This window comes from Artibeus jamaicensis, unplaced genomic scaffold, assembly GCF_021234435.1.
Source record: "Artibeus jamaicensis isolate MK-2021 breed Jamaican fruit bat unplaced genomic scaffold, CSHL_Jam_final contig_687, whole genome shotgun sequence".
NCBI classification, from domain to species: domain Eukaryota; kingdom Metazoa; phylum Chordata; class Mammalia; order Chiroptera; family Phyllostomidae; genus Artibeus; species Artibeus jamaicensis.
Window position 1 is genome coordinate 2,052,456 of NW_026521925.1, and position 14,688 is coordinate 2,067,143.

Below are 14,688 nucleotides of genomic sequence, written 5' to 3' on the forward strand. Positions count from 1 at the left end.
GTCAATATTCAGAAGTCAAAAGCATTTTTGTGTATCAACAATGAAATATCAAAAACAGAAATCAGGAAAAGAAATCCCATTTGATATGGCAACAAAAGCAAAATAAAATATCTAGAAATAAACCTAGCTAAGGAGGTAAAAGATCTGTCCTCAGAAAACCACACAACACTGAGGAAAGAAATTAAGGAAGACACAAACAAATGGAAGCATATACTGTGTTTGTGTACTGGAAGAATTAACATCATCAAAATGTCCACACTACCCAAAGCAATTTGTTTCAATATGGTACCAACTAAAGTACCTTTGATACATTTCACAGACATAGAACAAGCACTTAAAAATTTATATAGAGCCATAACTTACTTCAAATAGCTTCAGCAATATTAAGAAAAGAACAAAGTAGGAGGGAACATAGTACCTGATATCAAACTACATTACTAGGCCACTGTATCACAACAGCATGGTAATAGCACAAGAAGAGATACATGGACCAGTGGAACAGAACAGAGAGCCCAGAAATAAACCCAAATCTCTATAGTAAATTATTAATTGACAAAGGGGGCAAAAGCATAAAATGGAGTAAAAATAGCTTCTTCACCTAATGGTGTTGGGAGAGTTGGACAGCTACCTGCAAAAAAAAAAATGAAACTTGTTCATGAACTTACATCATACACAAAAATAAATTTAAGGTGGATAAAAGACTTAAATATAAATTGTGATGCCATAAAAGTCCTAGTGGAGAACTTACACAGGACAATCTCAGATATTCCATGCAGCAATATTTTCACTGATATGTCCCCTAGAGCAAGGGACATAAAAAAATAAACAGAGAGACTTCTGCCAAGATGGAGGAGTAGTGGAAACACTCTACCTTCTCTCACAACCAAGTTTAAAAACAACAAGGTTTTAGCAACAAAAACGCAGCCAAACCACAGAAAATTGAACTATACGGAAGTGTGACAACAGCGAACCCTTCAGCCAAAACAGTAAGAGGGACAGAGCCAGCAGCAGAGCGGGGGCAGGCAGGAAAGATCCACCAGACCAACCAGGCATGCGACCCAGGTGGGCAGGCAGTGGGCGGATCCCAGGTGTGGAGTAGCAGCGGGCGGACCCACTGAGAGTCCAAGGCGGGGGACCTACTGAGGGCTAACCGTGGTCACACATTTGCGTGCAGATAACCAGCAAAGGAAGGAGCAGTGAGACAGACAGACCTTTCAGGCCCCAGCGCTGGGAAGCAGCAGAGGGAACCTCCATTGCCCCTCTCTGACCCCACCCCCACATACAGCATCACAAACCAGCGACCTGGGTAGCCCTCCCCTGGTGAACATCTAAGGCTCCACTTCTCATACCGAATAGGTGCAAACAGAGCAAAACATTATGGCTCAAGAAGAACAGCTCAAAAATTCTAAGCGATGAAGAAGTAGCCAAACTCTCAGATGCACAGTTCAAACACTGGTGATCAGGATGCTCACAGAACTGGTTGAATTTAGTCACAAATTAGAGGAACATATAAAGGATAAACTAATTGAAATGAAGGGAAACACACAGGAAACCAATAGTAATGGAAAGGAAACTGGGACTCAAATCCAGGGAGTGGACCAGAAGGAAGGAAAAAATGACCAAATAGAAAAGGATGAAGAAACAAGAATTCAAATAAATGAGGAGAAGATTAGGAACCTCCAGGACACCTTTAAACATTCCAACATCCAAATTATAAGGACACCAGAAGGGGAAGAGGAACAGCCATGAGTGGAAAATTTATTTGAACATATAATAAGGAAGAACTTCCCCAATTTGGCAAAGGAAATAGACTTTCAGGAAACCCAGGAAGCTCAGAGAGTCCCAAAGAAGTTGGACCCAAGAAAGAACACACCAAGGCACATCATCATGACATTAGCCAAGATTAAAACGAAGGAGAGAATCCTAGAAGCAGCAAGAGATAAGGGGACAGTCACCTACAAAGGAGTTCCCATCAGACTGTCAGCTGATTTCTCAAAAGAAACCTTTCAGGCAAGAAGGGGCTGGAAAGAAGTATTCCAAGTCATGAAATCCAAAGACCTACATCCAAGATTGCTCTATCCAGCAAAGCTTTAATTTAGAATGGAAGGACACATAAAGTGCCTCTCAGGTAAGGTCAAACTAAAGGAGTTCATCATCACGAAGCCCTTATTATATGAAATGTTAAAGGGAATTACCTAAGAAAAAAAATAAAAAACATGGACAGTGAAAGGACAGCAAACTCACAGTTATTAACAACCACATCTAAAACAAAAGCAAACTAAGAGGACAGCTAGATCAGGAGTGAACCATAGAAATGAAGATCACATGGAGGGTTAGCAACAGGGAAGTGGGAGAAGGAGAAGGGGGGAGAAGGTACAGAAAATAAGTAGCATAGATGGTAGGTAGAAAATAGGTAGGGGGGAGGGCAAGAATAGTATGGGAACTAGAGAATCTAAAGAACTTGAGACACATGGTTATAAACTAAAGGGGGGGAATGGTGGGAGCGGTGGGTTGCAGGGTGGAGGGGAATGAAGGAAGGGGAATAGAACAACTGTAATGGCATAATGAATAAAATATATTTTAAAAAGTATAAACAAGTGGGATCTCATCAAAAGAAACAGCTTCTGCACAGATAAAGAAAACAGCATTAAAATGAATAGAGAACTAAGTATATGGAAAAACATATTTGCCAATGATACCTCAGACAAGGGTGGGTTTGATCTCCAAAATATATAAAGAATTCACATAACTCCACTTCATGAAGACAAACAAACCAATTACAAAATTGATAAAGGACTTGAAGGGATACTTCTCCAAGAAGTACCTACAAAAGGCCTAGAGATATATGAAAAAATGCTCAGCATTGCTAGTCATCAGAAATATGCACATTTAAACCAGAATGAGATACCAGTTTATACCATTGAGAATGGACATCATAAACAAAACAACAAACAACAAGTATTATGGAAGTTGTAGGGAAAAGGGAACCCAGTGCACTCTTGGTGGGATTGCAGACTGGTGCAGCCACTATGGAAAACAGTATGGATTTTCCTCAGAAAATTAAAAATGGAACTGCCTTTTGACCCAGCAGTTTCACTGCTGGGATTATATCCTAAGAACCCTGAAACACTAATTCAAACTAACCTATGCACCCCAATGTTCAGAGCAGCAGAATTTATAATAGCTAAGTGCTAGAAGCAACCTAAATTCCCATCAGTAAATAAGTGGATCAAAAGATTGTGGTACATTTACACAATGGAATACTATTCAGCAGAGCAAAAGAAGGAGTTCCTACCATTTGCAACAGCATGGATGGAACTGGCGAGCATTATTAGCCAGGCATTAAAAGGCAAATACCATATATCTAAGTTTAAGTGGAACCTAATGAACAAAACATGCAAGCAAAATATAACAGAGGCACTGAAATTAATAACAAAGAGACAGTAAACAGAGGGGAGATGCATGGTGATAAGGACGACAAAAGGGTGAAGGATTTTCAGGAACAACTATAAAAAACACAGGGACAAAACCAATGGGCAGTGGAATCAGGTGAGGGAGGTGGGGATGGCTAGTTAGGGGGCAAGTAGGAAGAAAAGGCAGAGATCTGTACTTGAACAAAAGTAAAATTTTTTAAATGAAAAAAAAGAAAATAATGGGGTATGGAATAGGATGTATAACATAAGTAAGTTATTGGTTACACATGTATAAGGTAATTGTTATCTGAATGGTTTATGGTGCATTCATCATGGTATTTTAAGTCATGACAATAGCTACTCTTGGCAATTCTGGGCCTAGGAGGGTACAGAATGGATGTATTAGTCATTCCATTCTTTGCTTTCAGTGCTGGTTACCTAGGCCTTAGACATAGGGAAACTTAGGTTATTTCAATCTGAAATCTTACTGACAGACATAGCATCTTTGGGTAGTTTAGACTGTGGCTGATGCATTTAATAGAATATGATGTGTCACTGAGTTAGTAGATGCAGTGTGCCTGGAATGTGATCACAGTTAAAAGCTCAGGCACATATCTGGTGCCATAGATGAGGGAATCTGTTAGAACTTCCCAAGCTCCATGGGGCTAGAGACATTTGAATGCTGAAGCAAGGCACAGCTGCCAAGAACCAGTCTCCCTCAGCCAACTGGCTTTGTGCAGATTGGGATCAGAGAATTTCCATGCACAACAGCTTCTGGACAAAGATGCCTTGGCTTCAGTCCTTGGTTAAAACAAAAGACATTTGTGTAAGCCTCTGTCTTCTTGACTAGTTTTAAGTTCAGCTCAAACTCTGTTGCTTTTGGCTTTGGCCAAATTCTGCTGCTTGGAAACTTGTTTTGTTTCTATTTGATGCTCTACAATAAACAATTACAAAATATACCAAGAAGAGGACATGTGGTGAAGACAATAAGAAACAGATCCATGCCTGCCAAATAAGGAAATGAAAACAGAAAACTTTTGTTACATAAGCAACACAGTTCAAGGTGCACAACTCTGAGAGAGAATGTGTTCTGGCCTAGTGCTCAAATTCCTCCTGAGCCAGTGCCCCTCATTATGCCTGTGTTCAATAAAGTTAATTCATTCCATCTAGTGTAATCTTCAATCATTTTATGACTCCTTTTAAAAGATATTTCACCTATTTTTAAATGCAACTTAGTGTGGACTTAGGGATGGGCTGAAATAAATAATAAAAAGTCGACAATTTGGGGTTCCATATTCCAAAAGCCATCTTAATCTCACTTTTGCAAGGTGGGCTTCTGAAATCCTTTTTAGTCCTAAAAAACTTGTGAAATTCTGTGAACAAAAGAAGACATGAAGCCCTACCTCCCACAGAATCTGCTCCACCAGATGGATAAACATTGGCATTCTTGTGATTGGAAAGTGTTACCAATCTGTAAGGCTGATTTGCGTCTACAAAAAGAGGAGGGGGTATTTTAGTTTGTCACTTAGTCTTAATGTCATTAATAAAAGATTTGAATACAATTACCTTTGACACTAGAACAAAAGACAACAAAATATTTCGGACTTCTCATAATCTGACTGGTAGTTATGGTGAAGCAAGTGAGAATACAAAGTAAGATGTATCCTTGTAAAGTGGATGACACACTTTCACAGTTAATATAACACCTTCAAAACAAAACGAAACAAAATGAAATGAAACAAAACAAAACCCTTCAGTCTGGTAGAGTGGAAGTGACAGAATTTCCTTATAATATTCTTAATTATTTTAAATTATATTAAAAAATATATAGATATATGTGTTAGAACATTTTTTTGATACCAGACTTTTGAGTACAGTGGCCTTGTAATATAAATGTCATTAGGGTTTTCTATGTATAATATCATGTCAACTGTGGATAATGATAGTTTACTTCTTCCTTTCCAATTTGAATGCCTTATACTCTTTCTTCTTTTCAGATTGTTGTGGCTAGGACTTCTAGTACTATGTTGAATGAGAGTGGTGAAACTGGACATTCATTCTTTGTTTCTGATTTTAAGATAAATGCTTTTAGTTTTTCTCTGCTAAGTATAATGTTAACTGTGGGTTTGTCACATATGGCTTTTATTATGTTGAGGTATGTTCCTTCTATTCCCACTTTGCTGAGAGTTTTTATCATGAACAGATGCTAGATTTTTTCAAATGCTTTTCTGCATCTATTGATATGATCATATGATTTTTATTTTTAATTTTTGTTTATGTGCTGTATCATGTTCATTGATTTGCAAACATTACACCAATCTTGTGTTCCAGGAATAAATCCCACTGGATGCATTATCTCTTTAGTTTATTGCTGGATCTAGACTCCTAATATTTTGTTGAAGATTTTTGCATCATGTTCATCAGGGATATTGGCCTATAATTTTATTTTTTGTAGTGCCTTTATCTGTTTTAGGAATTAAAATAATGCTGAGCGAGTGTAATGAAATTGGAAGTCTTCCCATCTATTGAATTTTTTTGGAATAGTTTAGATATATAGGCATTAGTTCTGTGAATCTTTCATAAAATTTATCTGTGAAGTCATTCATCAATGACATTCTTTGTTGGGAGTTTTATTTTATTTTATTTATTGGTTGTAATCAGTTTGCTCAAATATTGTGTTTCTTCTTGATTCAGTTGGGAGAAATTATGATTATAGGTATTCTTTCATTTCTTTATGGTTGTTTAATTTTTTGGCATATATTTGTTTTAAAAATGTTTTTTAAAGATTTAAAAATTTTTATTTAATTACTGTTCAGGTACAGTTTTCTGTCTTTTTATAAATTAATTTTATTTAGTTATTTTTCAAGTACAGTTTTTTGTCTATTTCTCCCATCCCACCCTCCGCCGCCCCTTGCTCCCCACCTCCCTCCCATTTCCACCCCCCTTAGTTCTTGTCCCTGTGTCCTTCCTATTTGTTCCTCCAAATCCCTCCCCCCTTTTCCCCTTAACTTCCCTTTCTTCTCCTCTCTGGTCACTGTCCCCTTATTCTCTATTTCAGTGTCTTTGTATTTTTTTTATTCTTGCTTGTTTGTTTTGTTGTTTAGCTTCCTGTTAAAGGTGAGATCATATGGTATTTGTCTTTCAGCACCTGGCCTATTTCACTCAGCATAATGCTTTCCAGTTCCATCCATGTTGTTGCAAAAGGTAGTAGCTCCTTCTTTCTCTCTGCAGCATAGAATTCCATTGTGTATATGTACCACAATTTTTTTAAAGTTTTTATTTTTTTAAATTTTATTTAGTTATTTTTCAAGTACAGTTTTTTTGTCTATTTCTCCCATCCCAGCCTCCCCTGCCCCTTGCTCCCCAGCTCCCTCCCATTTCCACCCCCCTTAGTTCTCGTCCCTGTTCCTTCCTATTTGTTCCTCCAAATCCCTCCCCCTTTTTCCCCTTAACTTCCCTTCCTTCTCCCCTCTGGTCACTATCCCCTTGTTCTCTATTTCAGTGTCTTTGATTTTTTTTTTTTCTGCTTGCTTGTTGGTTTTGTTGTTTAGCTTCCTGTTAAAGGTGAGATCATATGGTATTTGTCTTTCAGCACCTGGCCTATTTCACTCAGCATAATGCTTTCCAGTTCCATCCATGTTGTTGCAAATGGTAGTAGCTCCTTCTTTCTCTCTGCTGCATAGAATTCCATTGTGTATATGTACCACAAATTTTGGATCCATTCATTTACTGATGGGCACCTAGGTTGCTTCCAACTCTTGGCTATTGTAAATTGTGCTGCTATGAACATTGGGGTGCATAGGTTCTTTGATATTGATGTTTTAGGATTCTTAGGATATAATGCTAGCAGTGGAATTGCTGGGTCAAAAGGCAGGTTGATTTTTATTTTTCAGAGAAAATTCCATACTGTTTTCCATAATGGTTGTACCAGTTTGCAATCCCACCAACAGTAAACTAAGGACCCCTTTTCCCCACACCCTCTCCAACTGGTGTAAAGTGGTATCTCATTGTGGTTTTAATTTGCATCTCTCTGATAGCTAATGATATTGAGCATCTCTTCATGTGTCTCTGGATATTCTGTATGTCCTCTTTGGAGAAGTGTTTGTTCAAGTCCTTTTCCCATTTTTTAATTGGGTTGGGTGTCTTCTTAGAGTGGAGTCTTTTAAGTTCTTTGTATATTTTGGAGATTAAACCTTTGTCTGAAGTATCATTGGCAAATATGTTTTACCATACAGTTGGTTGTCTTGCTAATTTAATACTGTTTTCTTTAGCCATGCAGAAGCTTTTTATTTTGATGAGATCCCATTTGTTTATTCTTTCCTTTATATTCCTTGCTCTAGGGGACATATCAGTAAAAAAGTTGCTGTGTGAAATATCTGAGATTTTCCTGACAATGTTCTCCTCTAGGACTTTAATGGTGTCACAGCTTACATTTAAGTCTTTTATGCACCTTGAATTTATTTTTGTGTATGGTGTAAGTCTGTGCTCAAGTTTCATTTTTTGCACGTAGCTGTCCAGTTCTCCCAACACCATTTGTTTAAGAGGCTATCTTTACTCCATTTTATGTTACTGCCCCCTTTGTTGAATATTAATTGACTGTAGAGAATTGGGTTGATTTCTGGGCTCTCTGTTCTGTTCCATTGGTCTATGTGCCTGTTTTTATGCCAGTACCAGGCTGTTTTGATTACAGTGGCCTTGTAAAACAGTTTGATATCACGTATTGTGATCCCTCCTACTTTGTTCTTCTTTCTCAAAACAGCAGCTGCTATTTGGGGTCGTTTATGGTTCCATATAAATTTTTGAAGTGTTTGTTCTATGTCTGTGAAAGTCTGTGAAATATGCCATTGGTACTTTTATAGGTATTGCATTGAATGTGTATATTGCTTTGGGTAGTATGGACATTTTGATGATGTTAATTTTTCCAATCCATGAGCAAGGTATATGTTTCCATTTGTTTGTGTCTTCCTAGATTTCTTTCTTCAGGGCTGTGTAGGTTTCTGCATACAGGTTTTTTACCTCCTTAGTTAGGTTTATTCCCAGATATTTTCTTTTTCTTTTTGCTATATCGAATGGGATTTTTTCATTGATTCCTGCTTCTGCTGATTCACTGTTGGTATACAAAAATGCCTTTGATTTCTGGATATTGACTTTGTATCCTGCTGTTTTGCCAAATTCATTAATTAGTTTGAGCAGTTTTTGGGTAGAGTCTATAGGATTTTCCATGTACACTATCATGTCATCTGCAAACAGTGACAGTTTTGCTTCCTCCTTTCCTATTTGGATGCCTTTTATTTCCTTTTCTTGCCTGATCCCTGTGGCTAAAACTTCCAATACTATACTGAATGGAAGTGGTGAAAGTGGACATCCTTGTCTCGTTCCTGATCTTAGTGGAAAAGCTTTTAGTTTTTTCCCATTGAGTATGATATTGGCTGTAGGTCTCTCATATATGGCCTTTATTATTTTGAGAAATGCTCCCTGTATTCCCACTTTGCTGAGTGTTGTTATCATAAATGGGTGTTGAACCTTATTGAAAGCTTTTTCCGCATCTATTGATATGATCATGTGATTTTTGTCTTTGCTTTTGTTTATGTGATGTATTACATTTACTGATTTGTAAATATTGAACCATCCTTGCATCCCTGGGATGAATCCCACTTGGTCATGATGTATGATCTCTTTGATATATTGTTGGATGCGATTTGCCAATATTTGTTGAGGATTTTAGCATCTATGTTCATCAGCAATATTGGCCTGAAGTTTTCTTTCTTTGTTGTGTCTGTATCTGGTTTTAAAATTAAGATGATGCTGGCTTCATAAAAAGAATTTGGGAGTATTCCATCCTTCTGGATATTTTGGAATAGTCTGTGGAGAATAGGGGTTAGCTCTTCCTTAAATGCTTTGTAGAATTCTCCTGTGAAACCATCTGGTCCAGGGCTTTTGTGTGATGGGTGTTTTCTGATTACTGCTTCAATTTCTTTTGCTGCTATTGGTGTATTTAGATTTTCTGCTTCTTTTTCACTGAGTTTTGGAAGATTGTATTTTTCTAGAAATGTGTCCATTTCCCCTGGGTTTTCAAATTTTTTGGCATACAGTTCTTCATAGTAATTTCTTACAATCGCTTCTATTTCTGTGGTATCACTTGTAATCTCTCCTCTTTCATTTCTGATTGTGTTTATTTGTGTCCTCTCTCTTCTTTTCTTGATGAGCCTTCTTAAAGGCTGGTCTAGTTTGCTTATCTTTTCAAAAAAAAAAACACAAGTCCTGGATTCATTGATCTTTAGAATTGTGCTTTTAGTTTCTATGTCATTTAATTCTGCTCTAATCTTGGTTATTTCCTTCCTTCTGCTTGCTCTGAGGTGTCTTTGTTGTTGTTCCTCGAGTTTTTGCAGGTATAGGGTTAGGTTGTTTGTTTGAAATGTTTCTATCTTCTTTAGGTAGGCCTGTATTGCTATAAACTTCTCTCTCAGGACTGCCTTCGCATGTCCCATAAATTTTGGGTTGTTGTGAGATCATTTTCATTTGTTTCCAGAAACGTTTTGATTTCTTCCCTAATTTCATTCCCGACCCATTTGTTGTTTAATAGCATACCATTCAGTCTCCATGATTTGGGGTGCTTTGGGTTTTTTCTTTGTGGTTGGTTTCCAATTTCAGTCCCTTGTGGTCAGAGAAGATGCTTGGTATGATTTCAATTTTCTTGAATTTGTTGAGGCTCGTCTTGTGTCCTATCATGTGGTCTATCTTTGAAAATGTTCCATGTGCATTTGAAAAGAATTTGTATTTAGCTTCTTTGGGATGCAGGGCTTCATATATATATATCAGTTAAGTCCATTTTATCTAAGGTGTTATTTAATGCCACAATATCTTTGTTGATAATTTGTTTGGAAGATCTGTCCATTTTTGATAGTGGGGTGTTAAAATCCCCTACTATAATTGTGTTGCTGTCAATATCTTTCTTGAAGTCCTCTAAGATTTTCTTGATTTATTTGAGTGCCCCTATGTTTGGTGCATATATGTTTACAATGTTAATGTCTTGTTGGTGGATTCTTCCCTTGAGTATAATGAAGTGACCTTCTGGGTCTCTCTTTATAGCCTTTTTTTTTTTTGAAGTCTATTTTGTCTGATATGAGAATTGCTGCCCCAGCTATTTTTTCTTGTCCGTTTGCTTGGAAAACTTGTTTCCAGCCTTTCACTTTTAGTGTGCGATGGTCTTTTGTCCTGAGATGGGTCTCTTGTAGGCAGCATATGTGTGGGTCATGCTTTCTTATCCATTCAGCTATTCTGTGTCTTTTGATTGGAGCATTTAATCCATTTACGTTTAAGGTTATTATTGATAGGTACTTATTTATTGCCATTTTTGTACCTGTGTTCCTCTCTGTCTCCCTCTTATCCTTCCTTCCCTTAAAGCAGTCCTTTTAGTATTTTTTGTAGAGCTGGATTGGTGGAGGCATATTCTTTTAGGCTTCTTTTGTCTTGGAAGCTCTTTATTTGGCCATCTATCTTGATTAAGAGCCTTGCTGGGTAAAGTAGCCTTGGTTGTAGGCCTCTGGTTCTCATTACTTGGAATATTTCTTGCCATTCTCTTCTTGCTTGAAGTGTTTCCATTGAGAAGTCAGTAGCTAACCTTATTGGGGCTCCCTTGTATGTTATTTCTTTTTTCTCCCTTGCTGCCTTTAAGATTCTCTCTTTGTCTTGGAATTTTGCCATTTTGATGATGATGTGTCTTGAAATGGGCTTCCTTGGGTTCCTCTTGTTTGGGACTCTCTGTGATTCCTGGATTTGTGTGACTTTTTCTCTTATCAAATTAGGGAAATTTTCTCTCATTACTCGTTCAAATATGTTTTCTATCCCTTGTTCTTCTCCTTCTCCTTCTGGTATTCCTATTATTTGGATATTATTACGTTTCATATGGTCTTGCATTTCTCTTAATCCCTCTTCATTCTTTCTGAGCCTCTTTTCATTTTCTTGCTCTTTCTGTGAGATGCTTTCTACCTTGTCCTCCAACTCACTAATCCTATCCTTTGCTTCATCTATCCTACTTTTGAAACTTTCTACTGTGTTCTTCAATTCAGAAATTGTATTCTTCATTTCCTCTTGTCCCTTGCTGATAGTTTTCATTTCCTTTTTGATTTTACCGTAGTTTGCAAAGAGATCATTATCGTTCCCCTGTAGTTTCTGGTAGTTCACTGTGAGCTCTTTGAACTTCGTAATAACCAGTGCTTTGAATTCACTGTCCGATAGTTGATCATCCTCTGTTTCATCTAACATTCTTTCGGAGGTTTCTGCTTTTTCTTTCATTTGTGGATTGTTTCTTTATCTTCCCATTGTTTGAGACTCTTCTTGTTAGTCTCTACTTCTAAAATTGATCTTTTCTGAAAGCCTGGTTTTATGGTCTGAACTTCTGTGGTATGATCTTTGTGAAGTTCAGTGGTACAGTCTCCTTGAAGTTTCTTGATGTTCTTTGTCTCCACCTACTCTCACACTGGTCCTTGCACTGGTCCCTGTGTTGGTCCCCTACCACTGCTGAATGTCCCGACTCTAGTAGCCGCCTCCTCAAGCGCCCAGGCTTGTTACTATGGCAGCCACACCAGGGCTGGGAATGTCCCAGCTCCAGTAGCTGGCTCTTCTCCCGCCCAAGGTCGTCACAGGGGTTTGGAGTGTCCCAGCTTCCGTACCTGACTCCCTGATGCCCAGGCCCGTCTCTATGGCAGCGGCACAGGGGCCTCTGGTGTCCCAGCTCCTGCAATTGAGTCTTCTGTTGCCCAGTCCGATAGTTATGGCATCGGCACAGGGGCTGAGAATGTCCCAGCTCCAGTTCCTGACTCCTCTGCCTCCCAGGACCATCACAGGGGCTTGGAGTGTCTGGCTCCTGTACCTGACTCCCTGGCTTCCAGGCCTGTTGCTCTGGCAGCAGCACAGGGGCCGCGTGTGTCCCAGCTCCAGTAGCTGACTCTTCCACTGTCTGGTGTTTCAGCGTTGGTCACAATCTCTGGTCTTTTAATTTCATAAATGCTGGGTAACCGATGGTTTATTGTGCTGTTTCTCTATAGATCTTCCAGGGTTTTCACCCATGAGTACCGGAGCTAGCATCAGCTCCGTCTTACTCCATCACCATCTTCTCAGCATCCCCCAATTTTCTGTCTCTTACTCTCATCCTGGCCAACCCTCCCAAGTGCTCCACACCTCCCTCCCATTTCCACTTCCCTTAGTTGTTGTCCATGTGTCCTTTTTACTTGTTCCTGTGAATCCTTCCCTTTTTTCCCCTGAAATTCCCTTCCCTCTCCCCTCTGGTCACTGTCTTCTTGTTCTCTATTTCAGTGTCTTTGTTCTTATTTTGCTTGTTTGTTTGTTTTTTTTGTTTAGCTTTCTGTTGAAGGTGAGATCATATGGTATTTGTCTTTCAACACCTGGCTTATTTCACTCAGCATAATACTTTCCTGTTTCATCCGTGCTGTTGCAAAGGGTAGGATCTCCTTCTTTCTTTCTGCTGCAATTCCACTGTGTATATGTACCACAATTTTCTGATCCATTCATTTGCTGATGGGCACCTAGGTTGCTTCCATCTCTTGGCTATTGTAAATTGTGCTGCTATGAACGTTGGGGGGGCATAGGTTCCTTGGGATTGGTGTTTTAGGGTTCTTAGGATATATTCCCAGTAGTGAAATTGCTGGATCAAAAGGCAAGTGTTTTTTTTAGGTTTTTTAGAAAATTCCATACTGTTTTTCACAGTGGTTGTACCAGTCTACAGTCCCACCAACAATGGATTAGGGTCTCCTCTTCTCCACAGCTTCTCCAACACTTGTTTATTGCTTTGTTTATGATGGCCATTCTGACCATTGTAAAGTGGTTATCTCATTGTGTTTTTAATTTGCATCTCTCTGATAGGTAGTGATATTGAACATCTTTTCATGTGTCTCTGGGTCTCCTGTATGTCCTCCTTGGAGAAATGTTTGTTCAAGTCCTTTGCCCACTTTTTAATTGGGTTGCTTGTCTTCTTAGAGTGGAGTCGTGTAAGTTTTTTTTGTATATTTTAGAGATTAAACCCTTGTGTGAGGTATCATTGGCAAATATGTTTTCCCATACAGTTGGTTGTCTTTTTATTTTAATACTGCTTTTTTTTTTTTAGCCATGCAGAAGCTTTTTATTTTGATGAGATTCCATTTGTTTATTCTTTCCTTTATATCCTTTGCTGTTTGGGACATATCAGTAAAAAAGTTGCTGCATGAAATATCTGAGATTTTCTTGCCAATATTTTCCTCTTGGACTTTAATGGTTTCAAGGCTTATATTTAAGTCTTTTATCCACCTTGAATTTATTTTGGTGTGTGGTATAAGATTTTATTTATTTTTATTTAGAGGGAAGTGGGGGATAGAGGGAAAAATATCAATATATGGTTGCCTCTTATGTGTCCCTTGCTGGGAACTGATGTGCAACTCAGGCATATGCCCTGACTGAGAATTAAACCTGGATCCTTTGCTTCACAGGCCCACACTCAATCCACTGAGCTACACCAGCCAGGGCTTTCTTTATTTCATTTTTTTAACACATTTTTAAAAACTTTTTTAAAAAGATTTATTTATTTATTTATTTATTTATTTATTTATTTATTTATTTATTTATTGTTCCAGTACAGTTTTCTCTTTTACTCCCATGCCAGCCAACCTCCCTTACAGTGCTCCCCACCTCCCTCCCATTTCCACTCCCCTTAGTTTTTGTCCATGTGTCCTTTATACTTGTTCCTGTGAATCCTTCCCCTTTTCCCCTGAAATTCTCTCCCCTCTTCCCTCTGGTCCCTGTCAGCCTGTTCTGTATTTCAGTGTTCTTTATTATATTTTGCTTGTTTGTTTGGTTTGTTGTTTAGTTTCTTGTTGAAGGTGAGATTATATGGTATTTGTCTTTAACTGCCTGGCTTATTTCACTCAGCATAATGCTTTCCAGTTCCATCCATGCTGTCACAAAGGGTAGTAGCTTCTTCTTTCTTTCTGCTGTGTAGAATTCCATTGTGTAAATGTACCATAAAATATTTTATTTATTTATCTTTAGAGGGGAAGAGAAGGAGAGAGGGAAATATCAATGTATGGTTGCCTCTTGTGTGTCCCCTGTTGGGAACTGGCTTGCAAGCCAGTCTTGTGCCCTGACTGGGAATTGAACCACAATTCTTTGGTTCACAGGCCCATGCTCAATCCACTGAGCTATACCAGCCAGGGCCTGTTTTAAAAATGTTTCTGATGAAATAATTATTTCTGTGGGTTAGTTGTTACTTCTCTTTCATTTTAGA